Genomic DNA, 21,882 nt, shown 5'->3' on the forward strand with positions numbered 1-21,882 from the left:
AAAAGTGTCCCATCCGAGGCCAGACAAGCAGGTGGTTTTCAGGGGCTGTAAGGACGCTGGATGTCAATAACAGCGTGGCAGCACTGAGACCATGAAAATGATGGAAAAGTTGACATGGAAAAATGACAGACCTGTTATTGAGAGTCCACACTGAGGTCTACTCTCTGAGCTTAGTGTCAAAAGACTGAGGCTATGGCTCAGCAGGCAGAACTGCATGCTGACACCAAAATGAGACATGCAGGTTGTGATTGTTTAAGCTGGTATTCCTGAAACGGCTCCTGTAACATTGAACTGTGTTATGAAAGAAAAAGAGTGTTTTGAGTTCTTCTGTGGGGTGAAGCAGAGACTACAGGGCTGGAAAAGGGCCAAGAGAAAGGGACTTTGTAGGGAAAGTGTGGCTTATGGAGGACTTGAGCTCAGCCAGGACTTACGCTTAGCTTCAATCCCCTCCACCTGCCACACGGCATGGCTCATGTTTTTTAGTTTCTCTCTTGCAAGGAATAGGCCTTGGCTGGATGAACAGTTGCAATTAATATTCACCTGCTCCTCACAGGAAAATTGTGGCTTGCCTAGGAGATCAGAGAAACCAGGCTACTGTGGCTTTGAGTGCATGGGGTCCATGTATGGTGTAACCAGTAGGTAACTAGGATCACTGGATCTACCGCTCAGGTAGTGTACAGGTAGCCCGTGCATTGAGAGTGGCTGTTTATCCAGGATTTCTGGAAGGCAGCTCCTTGCTCTAACTGAATCGTGAATGCCTGGAAATATTGAGCAAACGATTAGTGTCCACGAATTCTACCTGGAGCAGAAAAAGAGGACATATCAGTCTTTTTACAGGCCTATGGCAGCACTGGATTTGAATTTTTTAAATGCATAATGACTTTCCACAAAGCACGACTATGAAAGACATCTTGGGCACTGCGGAAAAAAGCCTAGACAAAAAAGTAGGGTAGGATCAGTGAAAACCCACACATACAAATATATCTAGAGTTGAGAGACTGGTGAGGACCCACAGAGGATAAAGACAGAATAAGTGATTTGATGAAAAGAAGTAGTGTAAGGGATGTTCCCCTTGTCCATCTTGAAGGTCGAATACAACTAGGGAGTCAGGGAGAACTGTAAAGATAATGGAGGAAACCCACATCCCCACTCAGGGAAACAAGATCACTGTTCTTACAGAGATAAGATTGCCCTGCAATAGTGTTACACACAAAACTGACAGACTTTCGAGGATCTTGGCTCAGGAGGGTGCATTTATCGCAATACTAAATTCATGAATGGCTCTATGTTAAGAGCATCTTGCTTTCTGACGTGCTTTTGGAAACTCAGAGAGCTAACTGACATGACAGCCAGTCCTTCCACATGATGTAATGGCTGTTGGTTTCATAGGCCCCATGTTGTAACTGCACCCGTGCTGTTAGGAGAACTGCAACCAAGGACTTGCCCCCTTCATCTTGCTTCTGTATTGCACCATTCTTAGATGACCTCAAACGAAGATGAGAAGGACTCACAAGGAGAAGCATGAGGAGAAGATTTCTATTTTTAACACAAAAGGCAGGAGCAATACAGAGAAGAGGTGAAATTCAGACAAGTATTCATATTTTTCACACCTCTGGTTCAAGTGGATCTTCCAGTACCGGTGGTCTTGTAGAATTGCAGCCTTTGGGCAGTGGCTGGCATGAATCTAGTATAACCTTTGGTGAAATCCTGTTGGAAAGACTGCACGAAATTCTGTCCCCTTAATCTCATGAGAAACTGGAGCAGAAAGTTTCCCTTTCCCTTCGGCAGCTTTTTTTTTTTTTTTCAACCCACATAATCATTTCTGTGTCCCAAGGACTTTTGTCTCTGTCTGCACTGTCTTGGGACCCTTCTCACGACTGTTTCTCTCATTTCCTCCCATTCTCTTGATTCTCTTCCTCCTTCACTAAAGCAAAACCAGTCAGTTTTAAACAACCTACAGCCCCTGCTTTTCCCACTAGAAAACCCCGCACCGCATTCATCACAGGCTGTGGTTACACGTTTGGGGGCAGGGTTGACTTGAACTCCTTTCAGCATAACAAACTGGGAGGGCAGGATTTTTAGAAGACCAGGGTCCTGTTTGTCAGTGCACCACAACCCTGCTGCTTACTTGAGCCATGACTGCAAGAGAACTAAGAGTAATTGAGGCCGGATTACTGGCAGTTGTTTTTTTTGTGACATTTTGTTCTTTGTGTTCCAGGGAGTAGATAGCACTTTGGGTACCCGCTGAGGGCCAGTCCTTCATTCAGGAGAGGGGAGGTGTGATATTACACATCTGCTTTATCCAACTTGTCCTCCAAGTGGTAAATATGTGTGTGGGTATGCACATATGCAAAGAAAACTTAAAATAATTTATGAAGGAATTACAAAATCCAAGATGCCATAATCTTACTTACTAAAGAAAAAAAGAAACCAAGAAACCCCTCCCACATATGAGCAGCTAAACATTACCGCACTTCAAAATACACCTGGGGAAAAAAAAATATTGCTGGACTTAAATACACTAACAAACTTACACTGCCGTAAAACAATGTATTTGAGGATTTCAGCCGGATCAGCTACTCATAATGTTCTCCTGTTTTGCCAACATACTATGCTATGAGAACACGTCTGTAAATCCTGGTGTAACAATGTCCTCTAGATTATATTCCATTTGAAAAACTTTCAGTAAACAATATATTAAATGCATAGGATACAACACATCTAAGTGTTAGGAAATGGGGGATAGCTTTCCCTCTGCTGTTGAAGCTGAGAAAGTATTCATTATCTTCCTGCCCTACCTTTGTCTTGACCCCGCCAGATCCCCCCCCCAGGTCTCAGAGGTCCCCACAGCTCTCCCTACTTTTCAGTTATCTTTAATCAACCAATTTGGACAACGTATTTTGACTCAAAACAAAAACACATCAACCAAATTAGAATGGTGTTAAAATCAGGTGGAATTAAACAGAGTCCATGGTTTTAAACACAGACTTCTCTTTATGCTAACAAAAAAAATATTTATGGTCAAGAAAGCTTTAAAATCCTGTCCTCAAGATAGTTTATCTACATTTGCTGTCTGGACATCTGGTTTTGGATTAGAGTGGGGTGAGAGTTGGTGTGGGTAAATTGTGAGGTGAATTATTGATCCTCATCAAAATTATCTGACAGAAGCAGCTTAAGAGTATCGTATTGATGCTGTAAAAAGAGGGGCTGACAATATATAGTATTTAGCAGCATTAGGGTAAGGTAAGGATATTACCACTGGGAGAACGATATTTCTTAATGAAGACTTACTATTGCCTTTGAAACTGGAAGGTAAATTGATGCATTCACCTCATAGCATTCAAATATCACATACAAATACACCCTAAAATATCACCATAACGTCATTCTTCCTACACTTTCCAAGGAGGCCTGTTCCCTGAATTGTCTGTAAACTGTGCTTTTAGCTCTCCCCATAAATGTTCCCCTAAAATTCTCAAAGATAATATGCAGAGAAAAGTACTTATTAAAATAACATGGCAGGCATGGCTGGAACTCACAAAACCAAGAAATTCTTGGTTAAGATTGAAACTCCATCTTTGAGACACCCCATTGTGCTTTGTTGCATTTTAATAAGTGTTCATCTGACCCTCTGCCAGTTAATTATGGGGATCTTCAGAATTTTGTTCTGGCCCTCTTGCTCTTCAGTACTGATGTGCTTCTTTCACTTCTATTTTTAGGGACCTTAAGGTGAGTTATCATTGTTAACCTGATAACACCCAGATCTATTTTGCTCTTTTAGCTGATCCTACTGAGGCAGCTTTTAGTCTTTTCATCTTACCTCCCTAAAGTGCAAATTGGGATCTTAACTGAATCCCTTAAAAAAAAAAAAAGATAAAATAAAAGAGAGAGAGAAGACTCACAAAAATTAGATCCTCTTCTCCCCACCAACCTACTAAAAAGTAGCTCCAAGTTTCATTAGATGAAAATCTGTTTATGATTTACAGTATGGCCAACAGAACCGAGGTACTGGTGGATCTTATTTAGCCATTTCCTTTGATTTTTTATTCCTTACCCTTTTAAAGGTACTTGTTTCGATTTACTTTGGATTTCCCATGTGAAAATAAGAAGACATTGAGAGGATACCGTAAATCTTCCTGCAGCACTACTTCTTGTTCCCATTTTAAGGTGTAGGAATCTCCTTTTATTACCTCCACAGCAAGGAGCAATACGCATACCTACGAAAATTTTAATTCAGACGAGAGAGAAAAAAAACGAAACCAACCAACCAAATAAAAAAAACTATGGAAGAAAATGTTTCCTAATACCTCCTGTGGCTGCTTTCTGCATCAAGATTTTCTGGGTTACTCCTGAAAGAAACATGGATTGGAGAATGAATTAATTTCCTCTGAAATGTAGCCTGTCACCCATGAGGAGACATTGCTCTGCCTGGTAAAGTAAAGGAACCTCAGGAGGGGACAGAAGTAAAGCTAGACATCACTAAAGAGCAAAAAAAAATTGTGATTTTTTTGGAGGTTCCTGGGTACAATGACGGTAGAGACGATTTTTCAAAACACTGTAGACAAACACTGATGTTATTATACTTGTCTGAAACACCCCTCTGAATCTTCTGAGATTTGTCCATCACTAGAAAAATTTAATGAATACTATTTTACTTGTGGAATTTTCCCATTGAATGCAAATGATTCCAAAAGTTTATTTTCAGAATGTTTCATGCTTGCCTTTGTCAGACAGCTGGTAGAGGGAAAGGGTTTCAGAAATAAAGAAAATTATATGTAATGAATAACCAATTGCAGTAGATGCTAGGAGAGTATTTTTATTGTGAGGACATAATGTTGCTATAAGCTAACCTTCTCCACCCCCATAGGGTAAAGAACAGTTAATGAAGGAGAGGGTGCTTTTATTAATCTCTAGTCCATTTCTGTGCTACATAATCATTAGGCATTCACTAGTAGTTTCTTCCACCCACCCCATATTTTGTAGTCAAAAATCTTTTTCCAACCTTTGATAAGAAAAGAGTGATAAATAGTTAACTAATACACTTTGTCTATTTTTTCAATATAATCAATAAAATCTTAACACGTTTATATGCCCCGATATATAGGAGGTCAATGTGCATTTTGTTTCGAGAAAATCTTTCAAGACTGGGATTATCATGTTGTTTGAACATCTCTCAAACTGTACTGCTTAGAAGCAGTCTCCCTGTGTGTAGCTTTGTTCTGATAAAGTCATCCCAATGGTGGATTTTCCACTGGTGTGTATATGCTACAAATAACATGATTTTCTGGTCCCTTTTTTTTTTTTACAGTTTTCAAACTTCCTTCTCCTCTCTCCACTCAGGAAATATTAGATTTCCAGTGTAGCTGCTGGGCTAAGCTTTTTGGTTCTGCCTCTGCTCCTAAACAAAGTTAATGCCTGCTTGTTAGCTCTGCTTCTTTAGGTTTGGTCCAAAGCCGGTTTTCTGTTTACACTCAGACATTTGATCAGCTACTTAGATTGTTTTCTTAGATTCTTGTTTAAAACAAGAATTATAGGAAGAATACCTCTTTGTAGTGGAGAACACCCTCCTAAATCTGAGAAAACCCTCGCTTTATTTTTGTGGACAAGAAAGGCAACTTTCTGAAAGCTTGAAACATTATCAAATGAAGGTTTAAGTGGTGGCATTCATTTTTATAGCATACTGTTGCTCCAGTGAACTTGAACAGTAAGCCTATGATTAACGTTACCTTTTCTTTTTTTTAAAAATATAAATCTAACTTTGATTTTTGCTTTTTAATTTCTAAGAAGATTGGGTAAAAATATTCCAAACCAATGCAATTCTACTCCTCACACCTTTTGGACTATGAACACAATGTGTTCCTATGCTCATACTTTCTGACAGGATATTATTGCTTTCCTCTGACATATAATTTTATAGTATCTGCTCCTAGTCAATTGCCCTTTGATATGTAATTTTATAGTATCTCCTACCGGTTTCTCAGACCTTTTTTATTGGTATTGGTCAAATCAGGTGTATAAAGTAAGAACATCTTGAGAAGTTTGAATCGAGTGAGAATGAGTTGTCCGCTAATTCTGCTGGTAGGTCCCAAGCCCGGTGCTACAAAAGATTTTTGCCATCTTTTTCCAAAGGTTTGTTAATTAGTCTGTCCTGGCTTGCCTATGGGGCTACTGCCAAATCTTTAGGCCCTGATCCTGCACTCACATCTTCATGTCCAGGATCCTATCGACCTCAGCAAGTTTTTAGGCAGATTGAAACATCAGGTGACCGTGAATTTGTTCCAGAGGAATTTCCTAAGACAACTGGTTGTGGAGCAGCTGAGAATTTCCAATGGGCTGGAGATCAGCAAATGCACTGATCATGCAGCTTCTTGTCTTCTACATGGTCACAGTAACAGTATCTGCCCATCTATCATTGGTGGACCCTAGGGACCCTGGTGACAGTGTCCTACATATATACACACACACACATATATATATCTGTACATACATACTTACACATACATATGTATATATACTAGCATCATGTAGTTAATTTACACACAAGTATGTATATATATAAAATTACTAGTAGGCACTTGTCTCCTGAGTGCATTCATCTACTTCCTGGTTTGCCATATTTCTCTGTTTGACATGATTTGATTTCCTCCATAGGATTCTGGGCATGGATATGGCTTATCTCAGTCACGTCACCTCATTCAGGTAAAGCACAAAAAGTGAGAAAAAAGTCAGAGAACTGAGAATTGTGAAGTCATTTGCATTAAAAAATAAACGCAGTGGAATTATACTGTACTAGAGGTAGCTGATTTGGGATTTTGGATCTGATTCCTTTCTTAAGCATACAGATATAAATAAGTAGGAACGCTGCTAAATCCACTGAGGGCAGCCTTATAAAGCTACCTAAGAATGAGGTCTTTGTTTCTGGACTTTGGGCTAATATTTTTACAGTTTTCTTTCCGTGGGAGTGATAAATGCAAAACTAACTTCCAAAACCCACTCACTTCTTTTACTGATCCAGAATATGACCACAAGATACAGCTCTAATAAACCAATCTAAAAAAAGGAACTGTGATCTCCTAAGAACAGTGGAATAAAGTTTGCATTAATTTTTGTTTAAATACTACAGTTATGTAATTAATAAAAAAAGTATCCAGAACAGTAAGCACATTCTGGAGCTAAGATTATTTTCCTTTACCGTAATGAATATCACTCTTTTAAAAAATATTTCATCCCTGAAATAAAGAAACAATATCTCTGTTACTTTCCTTGAGTATTTTATATTAAAATGTAGTCTATTTCCAAGTGATCCATGCATACCTGCTTATTTAATTATTTTTTTTAAAAATACAGCTATTGACATAGTATAAAATACACTTCGTGCAACAAAAAGCCTGCTAAGACTGTGACTTCTGACATAAAGGAACTAGGTTGCACTGTCACACAATACCTAGAGTTTAGTTTCTCTTAAAACTTGTATTTAACTGTTAAAAGGAAATTATGGTAAATGTAAAGTTGGAACTCATTTTTATGAACTCTGATTAAAATGCAGAGTTGGTAACTTGGAAAACATCCCAATGATACCTGAGGGGTGAAGCAGGAGGATTAGAGATGCTGAAGAAAAAACACACAGAACTGATCATTTTCCCACTGTATCCATTTAAAAAACTGTAGTTCTTGTTTCTTATAGTCTTTTTGTAGTTTCCTCACAGCCTCAAATTTGTTAAAGAAAATGTGACATCACTACGGATAGCTTCTTTAAAATCTTCTCAAGCTGCATTTCACTTTATAAACATCTCTGAATAACAAAACATGCTGGGCTAGATCCTGCCCTCTGTCATGTGCGGAAAATCCTGTTGGAGTTCGCCAAGGTTAATGCATGCAGCTGAAACTTGAATTTGGCCTACCCTTCTTTAACAGGGAGGCCCCTGAGCCATCTGATTTGTACCTCTCTTTTTCTCCAAACTTTTGTTGGATGAGTTTTCGCTCCCCAATGCACCACTTTTTCTTTTTTCTTTTTCCTTTCTTTTTTTTTTTTAATATTTTTAAGTTAAGAAAGATTGGAAAAAAGTCAATTTCCAAGTCATAAAACTCTGCCACGCGAAGATCCACGTGGTTATGCCAAGGGCCTGCACCCCTGGCCACCTCAGAGAGCCAGAAACTGAAATAAGAATCTGGTTTTAAGACGAAAGTCATGGAGTTGGAGTAACGTATAAAAGCTGGGAATAAAACTTGCTAAACTGACCGGAGGGTGTTATAATTGACCATGTACGTTCCATAAGACTTTGCTGAACAACCTGCTGTTACTAATATCACCTACTACAAAGGCACGTTGCATACAGTTATAATTTAGTGGTTGTAAATCACCTTGAAGACATAAATTCCCCTATAACGTCAGTGCTCTATAGAATATGTACATATTTTCCATTTTTTTGTTAAAGATTTAATTTTTCTTTGGAGTTATAATTGTATTGTACCTCACTAGGAAAACAGGACACTGTACATATTAAAATACATAGTAATAAAAATTAAAATTTGCCCTTTTTCTGAGGTAAATTTTATGCAAATTTTATTTCACATGAAAAACTTCTTTCCCACCCCCCCCCAAATATTCCCAGGCAAGGGACAGCATGGCTTTGACAGAGAAATAAACTTTTGAGGTGTAGGTTCGCACTGCAAGGAGTGTTTCAAGAGTCCTGCCGCCCTGTCCAAAAGCCGCTCCAGAGGCTAAAACAGTGGTCATTTCCCCAAATGCCAACACCTCCTCCGAAAGATGGGGCAGCAGCCGCAGCAGCAGCAGCAAGGAGCGTGCTGTACAGTTTCTCCTGGAATGCAGACTGGCTTTAAGATAAATACTAATATTTAGAGAGAAAAATATTTACTGATATTCCCCTAGCCAAACACTGCAGCTGTAACTATACAGCCTGTGAAGATGGCAAAGCAGACAGCCCCCTTCCTGAGAGTGGTTTTTATTTTTTTTTTTTTTCTCCCCTAACTATAATGGGTGACTGCTTTTCTGCCTAAACAGCTCTAAAGGGCTATGAAAATTGAAGTCCTTCAAAGCTGTTAAATGCTTCCTCAGATTTACAATAAAATTCTGCATTACAAATCTCCCAGTAAAATCTCTGAAGCATTACGAGCAGTACTTACATAATTTTCCGTTAAGTCAGTATTTGTTTATTCAACACCTAGAAAATAAGGAAAGTGAACGTGGACAGGGAAGGGGAAAAAACAAAGGCTGGGGGGGGGGGATGGGGGTGGGGAGGAGGGTGGGAAAAAAAGAAAAAAAAAAAAAAAAGATAAACCCTACCCTGAAACAGCCATGCAGCTATTAAACATATGCCAAAGTAAACAATAGTGTGAGGGTCTGCCATAGCTTTGCCCTGCAGGTAGACGGCAGGCGGCACAGAAGGAAAGCAAATGGCAAGGAAAAGAGAAAGACGGTACAGGATGTGGATGAGGTGCCGAGCCCTGAGAGCATGAACGGCCTGATTGTGATCCTCAAGTCACACCATCAGCCATGCAAAACAGGACATACCTTTCTGGCTTGCTGGTTCTGTCGGCTGAAACAAAGCAGTCCCATTCTCAGCGGGAGGCCAAATCAAAATGAAATTTTATTTAGTCTGCACTGTCCCCAGATTGGGTTTCAGAATGACTGCTTTAGGAGATAGCATGGATGTGGCTGATGCATGCTTTGCATATGAAACTGCAATAGGGGGGAAAAAAAAAAAAAAATCTACATAATCAAAAAAATCTGTGCCGTGTGTATGGCAAAAACCCCTGGACGTTAGTGAAGCAGCTACAATGGATGTTTTAAAAAATGACCTTTCTGAATAAAATGCACATTTGTGCTCCGCGATACTATTTTCAATAAATATATAATAGATCATTTTGCATGTAATTTTTCAGAAGCTGCCCTGAGAGACTGAAATATCAAATCATTTTTCTTATTTTTTTTAATCACGGAGCAGCATTACAGTTTGGAAACAAACGCAGGGAAAATGTATACTTAAAGAGGATTTCTGTGTCTTGCACTGGCTGGCAGTGATTGCACCTCAGAATCCCCTTCAATTTAATGTTTTGTTTAAGTCCCTGCTTCCTAGAGTACCCAAAGAAAGGCCTACTGCAGTAAAGAACATCTGCTTTTTGTACCACTGATCTAATGCATTCCACCTTGCACTTTTAAGAAAGGATCCATTCTTTGATTAGACACACTTAATTTTACAGGCTATTAATAAATGAAAAAGATCATCAACTGATCACACAGTATTTTCATTAGAAGTTAGAAATAACTTACAAAGGCGAGGAATAGTCTGCCGAATATGCAGGGCATACACCATGTAATGCCTTTGTTGTCAGTTATGCTGCAAATGAGATTTTCAAATAGGATTTGCAGAGGCAGGGCAGTGATCAACACAGTGCAACATCCAGGAAAGGGAAGTTGAGCACAGTATTCTGTGAAACAAGGGGGCAGAAGGGAGCCTGTTTGTAAATACATATTATTATCCAAAGAAAACACTTATCACTGCTTGATTTTGCTACACCAGCTACTTGGAACTAGGTGATACCAATAATTTTATAGGAGGACATCTGTGTGGGCACGTGTGTTTGTATTTATCTGTGTGCAGGGCGTGTAAGCCTGTAGTCTGTGCACATGTACACGCTTGATGCTTACACTGTAAAAGACAAGGAAAAGGCAGAACAAACAATACACATGTTTCCAATTGACAGATATTTCTCTGCTAAAACAAGCAGTGCTAATACTGTGCTCTATAGCATATGGACAGCCAAAGAACGCGAAGGGAAAAACAAAAAAAACCCACGACCATAAAATCTTTAAGGATGCAAAGGGGATAACGGTCCCAAATAAACAATATCGATAAAAACTTCCAGGAATAATGAGATACAGTGCAAATCATTCACACAATGCGCTTTCACACAGCAATGACGGAAGTCACTGACAACAATGCAACCATGTGCAGCTACTCCTTGGAGAAATAGTCGAGCAAATCTTGTAATTCTGTTTTCTGTGCTTTGCAGGCTGAGTTTGAGACTTGCCGTAATAAAACGTGCTGGAATATTGGTGCTTTAAATTTAAGCATTGGGCATTGTGGAAGGTAACTTCATAATGAGTTCTCCTATTGCTATTTAAAGCTAGAAATCCATAAGGAGCACAGTGAAAAATATAACATTTGTTGTCCTTATGTCTTGGAACAACTGTTTTTATATTTGTAGTCATCCTAACTGTTATTCCAAACAAGATATTCATATAGTCCCCAGCCTCATGCTGTAACGTATTTATTCTGATGTATATCTTACAGCGAAGCTTTGTCTGGATTGAATTAATTTGATTTTTTTGGGTGTTATTATTTTTATAAATTCTGCTTTTTTCTCACAGAACTTCCCACTTCAGGGAAGAAGAAAGATGTGATTGCTTTAAAAATAGAAGACCAAAACCAAAGCTAGTATTCCCAAAATTCAGTGCACCTGGCATTCACTTTATACCTAATAAGCATCCGTGAATATGCAAATGTTCAATGTCTCCAGTAACCTCATTAATTTATTCCTCAGGCAATCAAAGAATGTGAACCAGTCCTCTGCTACTAATACTGGAAGTGGTACGCCACTCAGCACTGCTAGAATCAGCTGAAAGCACATTCTGCATATTGAAAAACTGTTTCATCTTTCTCCCTTCCTTCCCCACTCCTAATTCAAACAAAGACTTCTTACCTCAGTTTGCGTAGCTGACAGCAAAAGTTGCAAAATGCCAACAAATAATTAAGACATATATATTTTTTATATATACACACATATATGTCTACACACACACACACATGCTGGGAAGATAAATAGTTTAAAGAGATCTCAACAGAATTCCAGTTTGAAAACCACCTGAGTTTTCTTATTTATTTATTTATTGGGAGAGGGGGCAGCTTGGGCAGGAGGCGGAGGGGGGGAGAAATGACCTGCCTCCTACTCTGCAGAGCAGCTGAATAATCTTTTCCTTTGCCCACATTAAAAGCCCTGAATAATGTTTATAAAATGTTAGGGAATCCCGGTAGGTTTCCTATTTAACAAGCCATGTATGACAAATCACAGTGTAATGTACTACGTTCTTAATCTTTAATTAGAATGTGAATATCTGCGCGAGAACGCAGTTAACTTTGACACATTAAATCTTCTGGTTAAAGTGCCTTACAGGAAGTGCAAAGATGAAACACTGCAACAATCTACTGCCTCTCTCCATTCACCCAGACAGTTGGGGAAGGATGATAACATCTTGTAATACCTGCTCTGTAGTAATTAATCGCTGTGGTATTTAGGACCATTCAAGTAGACAAATATGACAGAGACAGGGACAATTAGGAACCTTGTTCAAGCTACATTAACTTTTCCAGCTATTACAACACAGCAGCTCAAGTTTGCTTGTAAAAGCTGCAGAGGGATTGTTATGCATTAGCCGTGCGATTATTAATGAAAGAAAAGGAGAATTGTGTTTATTGTAGTTTGAAAATTGCAAATAAATTTCAATTATCTGCTATGTCATTTTGTTAAACATGCATTCTGGAAATGCCTTTGTACTCTAAATCATGAGCTACTTAGAGCAAACTAATACTAGAAAGCCTTTGGGAGATATAAAGTCAATATTTTTGTTGAACTGGCCTTCTTTCTTGTTGAAACTGGAGATAGACAGAGCTACCTGGAGATATTTCGGAGAGCTAGCGAACCCCACAGACACTCTGGCGTTCACCCTGCCTCCGTGTACCAACAGGCAGGCGGATCAGACTTCGGCACGTCGCCGGTTGAACGTGCGCTCTGCTCCACAAGAACCAGAAAGCTCAACTCCCTTACTGATCGCATGCGTGAAGTGCACGCAGACAAATAAATAAACAACTGGGGGAAAAGCCCTCAAATAAAAAGCCCTTTGCCTCTTTCCCGTTATCGCCAGAGTCATCACCAGAACAGACCGAACGAAACATCGGGGAAAGATTTGGGACCCGGTATGGATTATGTATTTTAAAGGTTACACGCTGCGCTTTACTTTCCCATCAATAAAGAGCAGCAAATGCCCCGTGGACTATAAAGTTTGTGTTTTAACCATACATTTGAGGCAGCATAATTCACCATTGCTGTTTGGTACCACACGAACGCATATGGGTTCTCAGTGTTAAAGGAGGATAGCTAGAAGCCAACAGAACAGGACAAACACCGCAAGGACTTTGGCATGAATATTCACTCGGTGGCTGTTTTCTTTAAAAGAAAAAATGAAATCACCTAAACCTGTGGCCCTTTTATGTTCACTTTCTATGAATATTTGAACTAGAGTTTCTTAGCAGCATGAATGCTCGGAGAAAGCTAATTTGAAAGTCATACGTGCGAGTGTTTGTGGAAAACGAATTCTGAATTTGCATGTGCAAATATTTGCACTGGGTATGCTGCCGTCTTCCCCCAGTCAGGGAGCAGCAGCGCTGCCACGTGCCTCGTCCCACCAATCCCGCCAGAGGAACCCAGCTTGAGTTTCAAATATTGTGTCAAATTTGCCCAGTGAACTTGTTTACGATAGAGCCCCAAAGTAAAAAAAAAAAAAAAAAAAAAAGTGTTAAAAGTGTATGAAATGTACTCGAACAACAAATGTTTGCAGCGATGGGAGATGCGTAGCTGGGCATTTGGAAATCAGAAACAGAGGCACGCTGGCACAAAACAGAGTTTGTTAGAAAGTGTTCGCTCAGCTCTGGTAAGGCTGTTTTTACCTCCTCTCTCCTTCCAGGGGGTGAAAAAGAAAACAAAAAGGTAAAAATACCAGTCAGGACAGGGAACATTCTCTACCCATCCGCCCCTTTTATGCTCAATCTATTAAAATACTACCCTTTAAATTCAAAATATTTGTGAGCCTCGAAGTGTTTTCTGAACGTGTAGGACAGAGCTCCACCATTTATTTGCAGATGAGGCCTTCCATGCTTTTTTCTGTGTTTTTTTTTTCTTTTTTTTTTTTTTTTCAATTTTGGTAGTTGCAAACTACATTGCCGCATGCGTGCTTTTTTTTTTTTTTTTTTAACGCGACCTGCATCATCGTACTCTAGAAATAAAAAGAAAAGCCAGCTTAGCCCAGCAGAAATCTGCATCCCCATCCCAGAATCCGTTGTCACAAAATGAAGGAGGGAGGGGGCCGGGGCGGGGGGGGGGAAGAAAGGGAGGGAAAGCAGCTCAGTGCACAGCAACAATTCCCCCTCTCAGCTGAGCTGCAATGATGTCAGCTTTCTGATTACAAACTGCTTATTTATGCTTCAACAGCTGCCAAGAGCAGCAAATAAGTGGCTAAAAGAGTGTCTAGACCAGGCATTCAGGCCTCTATTGTTTGCTGGTTGTTACCTGGTTGACAGCGATGGGTACAGCTGCCTGGTGTGAAAGAGAGCAAGGGATGGGGAGGCAGTGATTGACAGAAGGGCCCTCGGGGTCAGGCACAGCCAGCCCCGATGGCCCCATGGCTTTATGTTCCTCCCCCCCTCCCCTCGCCGGCTCTAAAGGGAAAGCGATGGCTCTGCCTAGAGGTTGGAGGTGAAAGGAAACGTTTGAGGGTAATGAAAAAAATCCTTTAGCCAAATTTGTGATCATGAACAGTTACTCTGGGGAATTCAAGCCCAAGTCTTAGGCGGCTTTCTCTACATGCAGAAATGGTTAATGGTAGCTACGGCAGGAAAAATAGTGCGTTGCTTGCGTGGAGGGAAAAATGTATCTTTGTGCAGTCCTTCACCCAGGAGTTTAAAACTGCAGGCAGTTTTCTTTTTGTTTAGGTTAAAAACTGATAACTACTAAAACTGGTATTATAAGCTATGAAATTCATTCTTCTTTCAAGGGCTAGCTTGAAAAGCATTCCCAAGCTTTTCTGAAAAATATTCAGGTATTTGGGAGGGGAAAAATAGGTATTTGGATTAGACAATGATCTATCAAAAGCTCCCATCTACTCACCCAGTGAACTTTGCTCTCTTCATTTAGATTCTAAAGGGACAGTGTCTCTTAAAACAACGCAGTGGGAATAGCTAGCCAGTGGGCAGGCTGACCAAAATCCATAAAATGGCTTTTTTTAACCGCTACAGAGATGTCCTCAGTCTGGTCCTGATCTCACACATGCTAGTGTGGTCCAGGCATAATCCTACGGAAGTCAAAGGAGTGGCGTTGATTCAAGCCAAGTGCAATCACTGGCAGGCTAACTGAATTTCTCACCTCCCACCCCAGCCTACCCCCACGGTGGGATACCGTTGAGCAAAGAGGCAAAAGCTCTCAGAGGTTTTAAAGGGATGAAGCCAATGAATTGTTTTTAATAGAAAAACAACAACAACAACAACGACAGCAACAAAACCAGATTCAAAAGTCTGGGAACAACATGCAAACCCTATGAAGATAGGGCATACCCTGGGAAAAAGGAAAGCTTTATGTATATTAGCAGGTCCAGCCCTACCTTCACCCAAACACATGCAGATTAAGTTGCTGGGGCAGCCACGAGTAGAATTAATCTTACATTCCTGTTTGGCATTTTCTGACACCAGGCAATGTCCTATGCCAAGAAAAAAAGTTGATTTTCAGAGCTTGTTACATCTGACAGAATTATTAAATATTTTATGGCCATATGGTATAATTTTTTTTACTGTAGTATTTGAAATAGATTATAATTAACAAATGAATAACCTTTCTCCAGTGAAAGATGAGAAAACACTGAAAAATAGTCCGGGCATCAGTAGCAACTAGAGAGGTAAGAACTACAGCAGAGCACCTGAGTAGCACAAGCTTAATTTGGGCTTACAGTTGGCTTTCTACATATCTGATGCAAAAGCTGTAACTAAAATGAAATCATGTTAAATTAGCTGTAAAAAATAAGTTGATTTAATTAAGCACAGAAAGACTTATTAGATATAATAAAATGTTAAAAAGTCAAATGATGTGCAGTTACATTTCAGCTAACACTGCTCAACAAATCCACTAAATTTATTCCTTTCAATAATGATCTGTTTTGAGCATTTAATTAGATAAATAATATTTAATCACTTCAGCAAATTTGAACTAGAAAAATTCCTTGTCATCAGTAGTGACTCATTCTTGCTAATATCTACCTTTAAAGAAAACGTAAAACTAGATGATCTTCTGGAGCAGCACAGAGTATGAGACTAGTAAAAATCTGTCTCCAGGCCTCATTAAAAAAACAAGGTTTGCTAAACAAACTATTATTTACAGTGAGAAGTGTGCATATTTTACTGGGAAAGAGCATTCACATGTTTGCCTCTTTTCAGCATCAGGCACTATAAGTAGATGATAAGAAAAGATATTCAATAGATGTCCTATAATTCATCATAATACTGTTTCATTTAATAACTACTTTGCTGAAGTGATTGGCATGATTACAGGAAAATTACTTCAAATTATTCATCTCTTATCTAGCATCTAAGATGTCCTAAACTTGCCTGAGAGTTAGCATAATGGGACCTATTAATTACTAATGCTGCAAGTCCTTCACGACTTAAATATCCTTTCTACCAGGTGTGCTGTGTAATGCAAATAAAGAAAATACAAACTGAAATGATTGCTTTCCAAGACGGTCTCACCCAACATTTAATAAATGAAATACCAAGTGCAAAAGTCTATGGCCCGCCCATCAGTTCAAAATATCTAGATGTTCATATCTTTTATTTTTGATCTTTCTCTGTATTTTTCCCCCTCTCATATGTACGTATGTCTGCTGGGGTGTGTACATGTGTAAAAACAAGTATGTGATCAGTATACAGTATATATTGTATTTATCTTCTTCTCAGAGGTATTGATGTGCAAGGCTGCTATAAAAGACAGGCTAAGTACATAGTCTCTGCCCTAAAGAGCACCTTTTCATCTCAAAACCCTATCCTTCAAATGCTACCTGTTCAACAAAATTTACTCCTATGAGTAAACACTTTAAGGCAAAGAAGGATTATTATCTGTTAAGTTCAGGGAAGTTAGAGCAAAGATGGCCAGAAGCCGTATTTGTCCTCTCTGCAGTCTGGATTTAGCAGACAATGTAAATTAGAGCAGCCTTACACTTGCACCCTTGGCTTTCCAAGAGCCCTGATGAAAACCATGGCGGCAGAAACCAGGGTTAGGCCCTTCCTATCCTTCTTTCTAGCCCACCTGTGACATGCCGGTAATTCAAAGGGTGGCTCTGCTGCTTTTTAAAGCCACCTAAGACGGTGAATGTTCCCTGAGGGCCTGATGCTTCAGTGTCTTACACCTCAGAAACACACTTAAACTGTGCAAAGGAAACCCATGCAGCTAAAAGCTCTCATTAGTGCTGAGCTAAACTCCCATCGAAGAGGCAAGGCCGTGAAAAATCCTGCTTTATTTTCTTTACGGAATATAACCTCAAGTCCATGATCAACTGTCCTCTCTCCCTCTTTCTTCTTTGCTGGTTTTATTATCATGACCAGTACCTTAAGTTCTATTAATTATATTCACAATGTTGAAATAAAGATATAGGTAAAATGGAAGGGAAGACAAATCAAAAGAAAAAAAGAAAGAAAAAAAACCCCAAACCACCAAGGGTAAAAAGCACATAGAGACCCCATAAAAATTGATTGTTATTGATGGCAAGTGACCAAGCCTAAAGGCTCTGGGCTTTCTGACAAAATCCAGCTTGAAGTTCAGCCTTCAATAGGAAAGCAAGTTGCCCAAGTAAATTTCAGGTAGGAAACAAAATATTGGACTTCTAATACCCTATTTACCAGCAAATGTAGAACAAAAACATCACTTCTACCATACACAGAAAATCCAAAAGGGAAAGACATTCTTGAACCCCACCTGATGAACTGTTGGAGGGGTTTTTAGTGTATTCTGTACAAGAAATGCATGTCATTTTTTCTAAACGTGCAAATAGTCAACAAACTTGGAAACCCACCATGAAAAAACAGTGCTATGAGAACACTACCTTAAAAAAAGCTGTTATTTATTCAGGATAGGGGTGGACAGTCAAGCCAATGCTTTGGTTCTGAATGACTGCACAACTTGCTTGTGGAATGCAGTAACTATAATGTCTGAATACAGGATGGAGAAGCTTAGTCCTAAATCTCCTTGCTTTTTACACGTAAAAACTTTCAAAACTCACTACTGTTCACTTTTTTTTTACTTCAAGGTGACACACCCTTTAGAGATTCTCAATAAATTTTATTTTATTGGGTAGTCACTACTGAAATGGTATGAAGTCTTCTGGGACTGGTAAGCTTTCATGAAGCTACTCTGGTTTTCCTGTTACAACATAAACAAAATACTGCCAAACCAGGGATGCTACACAGTGCTAGGGACTTGATCAATTCTCAACATGCTTCATGCATCCATGGATATTTAATATATGGACCAAACTCATTGGTATTTAGTGTTTATAATTCTGCAATGACCAGTAATGACTCTGATATTACAGAATAATATGCTGCCCCACTCCAAAAGTTAGAATTGCGTAGTAAACAAAGTATTTGTGAAATATTCCCCTGCATTGACGGGTGCTATTGTATCTGGCTTTTTTATACATGACATTCCAGAAACCTATTAGATGGCTAGTAGATCCTTTCTCACCGCTGGCTGTAAGACATATTGTAAAAGAAAGACACAAACAGTTGTTGAACATCATGAGCATCATGGTAATTGCAAGCTTTGCTGAGCTCCCGTGGCCCGAACCACTTTTCTCATCCATGTTCCACTTAGGCAAAGGTGCCTTCAAAACTAGTCTGGGTATCGCATGAAGCAGCCTTCTACGTTACCTGATGAAGAAATCTCTTGTCCTCCACCTCAGCTCGCTGGAACCAGAGATCTATCACATTCGTGCACTCTTAAACAAGGTGGAGAAGTGATAGCTTCTGCGTAATCACTTCTGCTTTTGCCTAACGTAATAAGATACAATAATTCCCGATCAGATAGCTTGAACAGCTTCATATCTACACTGGCTTTCTAGGCACTTAAAATTTTGCCCAAACAATACTGATTCGGGCTTGGGACACTCTTTTTTTTTTTTTTCCTCTTCAGTGTATCTCCACCAGTTAGTACACCCTGCAGGAGACAAAAACACACAAGCGATTTGCTTCACATAACTCCTTTATTAGCTTACTTTGAAATGCTGACAAATACCATGACATAAGGGATGCAGTGGGGTGAAAATGGAATTAAAAAAAATAATTAAAGCCAACATCAGTTCACATTGTTTACTAATAATAAGGGATGTGCCTGAGAATACAAACTGATTCAGAAGAAATTACTCAGATCTCTAATTTTTGGATCTATCTGCTTCTTTCCTTCTGGCAGCCTGTAATTCACATATTCTGAAGGCCTTCAATTTAATCTAATATTCAACAATATATACAATCTCTGCAGTGAAAGTGCTTGACTATTTGACCCACGTACCGCAACCCAGAATGAAGTGTGCACGTGGAATACTGGAATGGAATGATACTGGGAAATACCTCTAGTTAAGTCTCCCTAAATGGAAAGCAGGTCTGACTAACAAGCGGCCTCCCGGTTAGAGAGTCTTGTCTAATGGATCAATCGGGACAACAGCAAGAAGGAACAATGTTGGGGAACCATCAAGCCCATCGAATGGGTGAAACGAATTGCTATGCTGAGTGCTAGCCCCTATAGAAGCAAAATTAAGGGGCCAAATTTGCTGAGCATCTGTACGAGCTTCTGCTGATCTTTAGAGTAAATCCTATCAGCAAAAGAATGTGTTGGTGGGAAGTATCACTGATTCTCACTGCTTACCACCTTGGCTGAACTACAGCCTTTCAAGGAGAAAAAGCATGAGCTTCTTAGCTGCTTGAGCTAAACAGCCTGGATTTCTAGTTGAAATATCTGGGAGGTAAGTCAGTTTGGGGGAGGATACTCAACACACACAAAGACTAATTGGCAGCAAGTAGTGTTGGTAACTCCTACACTGTTGAGGAGCTCAGGCTTCCAGCCAGTTCTGCTACTGCAGGAACTTAAGGACTTTGTGATGCCCTTGAAATCTCTTTCTTTCTTTCTTTCTGTGTCAGGTTCTAATTGCGACTTTTGGTCTCTTTACTTACAATCTAAAGCTCAGTGCAGGATGCTGGGAGGCATTTTACAACCTGTGATAAATGAGGGGGTTGCTTTGCTACACACATTGATTGCATAGTGGCCTGTGTTTGAAGGGATTGGACCTGATGATCCTCTGAGGCCCTTGGCCTGGAAAAGGGCATCAGCAAGAAGCATTATGGAATCCCAACACCAGCAGACACCTTTCTAAGAAAAAGCAGCAGTGTCCTCTGCTGCAGGTACTGCAGGTGCATCTGTCCCTCCTGACGGTCTGAGCCCATATCGCATGCCTACAGTACAGAGAACCCCAACAGCAATGTGTTTGCTGTGGGACCCAGAGACGTCCTTGTACAAAGATCTGCATTTGTGCCTCAACAACCTCCTAGTGTAAATCAGCATAAGGTTTGTTGGGTGAGCAGAACTCCTCTTTCCTGCCCCGTGGTTTCACAGGCAAGGCATGTGAACTCCCACTTGGGGCGCACCATGGGAAGAGGTGGTCAAAAAGCACCTCCCCTAGCCAGAAAATTACCCTAAGGTAATTTTAGAATGTGTTTGGAAACCACAACTTTTTGCACCGATCTAAGTGGAAGAACAACTGCCTCACTGGAGACATATCGACACAGAAATTTTTCTTTGTGCCTCTGATTCAAAGCATTAGAAGCCTTGCACGGCTGTTTCACTGAGAAATGCTGCTTGCAGGTGATTATAGGTGGCACGCTGAGTAGGATGTGCTGCTGTCAGAGCCCTGTGGACCTGAGAGCGGAGCCCTGTAAATAGTGCTTCATCATGCAAACGGGGATGTCACCTCTGTGCAGGCAGATGGTGGTATGAGTGGGCTCTAGGCATCACTACTGAGATGAAGTGAGACAGCACTTGTGACAACTTAATGCTGACTGAGTAACATCAACACAAGTCTTCTTTTCTGTTGTAGCTGTCTTAGGATGTCAGGAGATATGGATCTGAGATTGAAAAGACACTTTTGACAGCATAATGGCTGAAACAGTTTTGAAACATTTAAAGCAACAATAAAACGCAAAGGGGGAAAAAAGGATGAGGATAATGGGGTGCGACTTCTCAAAGGACATGAGGTTTCATTTCTCTTTGAATAATTTTGCGTCTTCAAAACTACTTCTTTCTGAAACTGCAAGTCACAATTTTCCAGAAAAAGTCTGTCACGCACCTAGGCATCTTCTAAAGGCGCCACTCCAGCTTTGTACCTTTTTCACTGTAACTCTCACCCTTTCTAGATATGTTGGCTTCACTTGCACAGGCGTAAGCGTGTTGAAAGATTATTTTAGGATGCTCGTAGTTCAGTCGCACTGTTCAGCTTCCTAAAATCACGACCCATTTCAAAACACATAGTAAAACAAAACAATAGACTTAGAACCGTGCACATTCATGCAAAGAAAACAGAAGAGGTGTGCAGGTCTTTAAACGCAGCATCCAGCAATCTGTCTCCTTGAAAGCCTGAGCGGTTTTAGGATGATTTTGGCCTATTGAAAATAGAGAAACAAACCCAAACTCTGAAACAAAACCCTCTGGTTTTCATACCTGAGCTCCCCATAGAGGATCCCTCAATCCCCGGTACGAGTAATCCTCAGAAAAGAACAGATAAATATAAAAATGTGATTAACGTTCCAGCAAATGATGATTATATCAGAATTATAATCACAGTGATTCGCATTTTTGCAAACTCCGTGTTTAACCTGTGACTTTGCAACTGAACACTTGCAATTTGTTTGGGATTCTTATGCTTTTAATTTTTTGTTTTTGTTTTGTAAAATCAATACGCTCATCCCCCTTCCATCATCTTTCTAGAAAGTGTTTCTTTTT

The sequence above is a fragment of the Rissa tridactyla genome, chromosome 1 (assembly GCF_028500815.1).
Source record: "Rissa tridactyla isolate bRisTri1 chromosome 1, bRisTri1.patW.cur.20221130, whole genome shotgun sequence".
Lineage (NCBI taxonomy): Eukaryota > Metazoa > Chordata > Aves > Charadriiformes > Laridae > Rissa > Rissa tridactyla.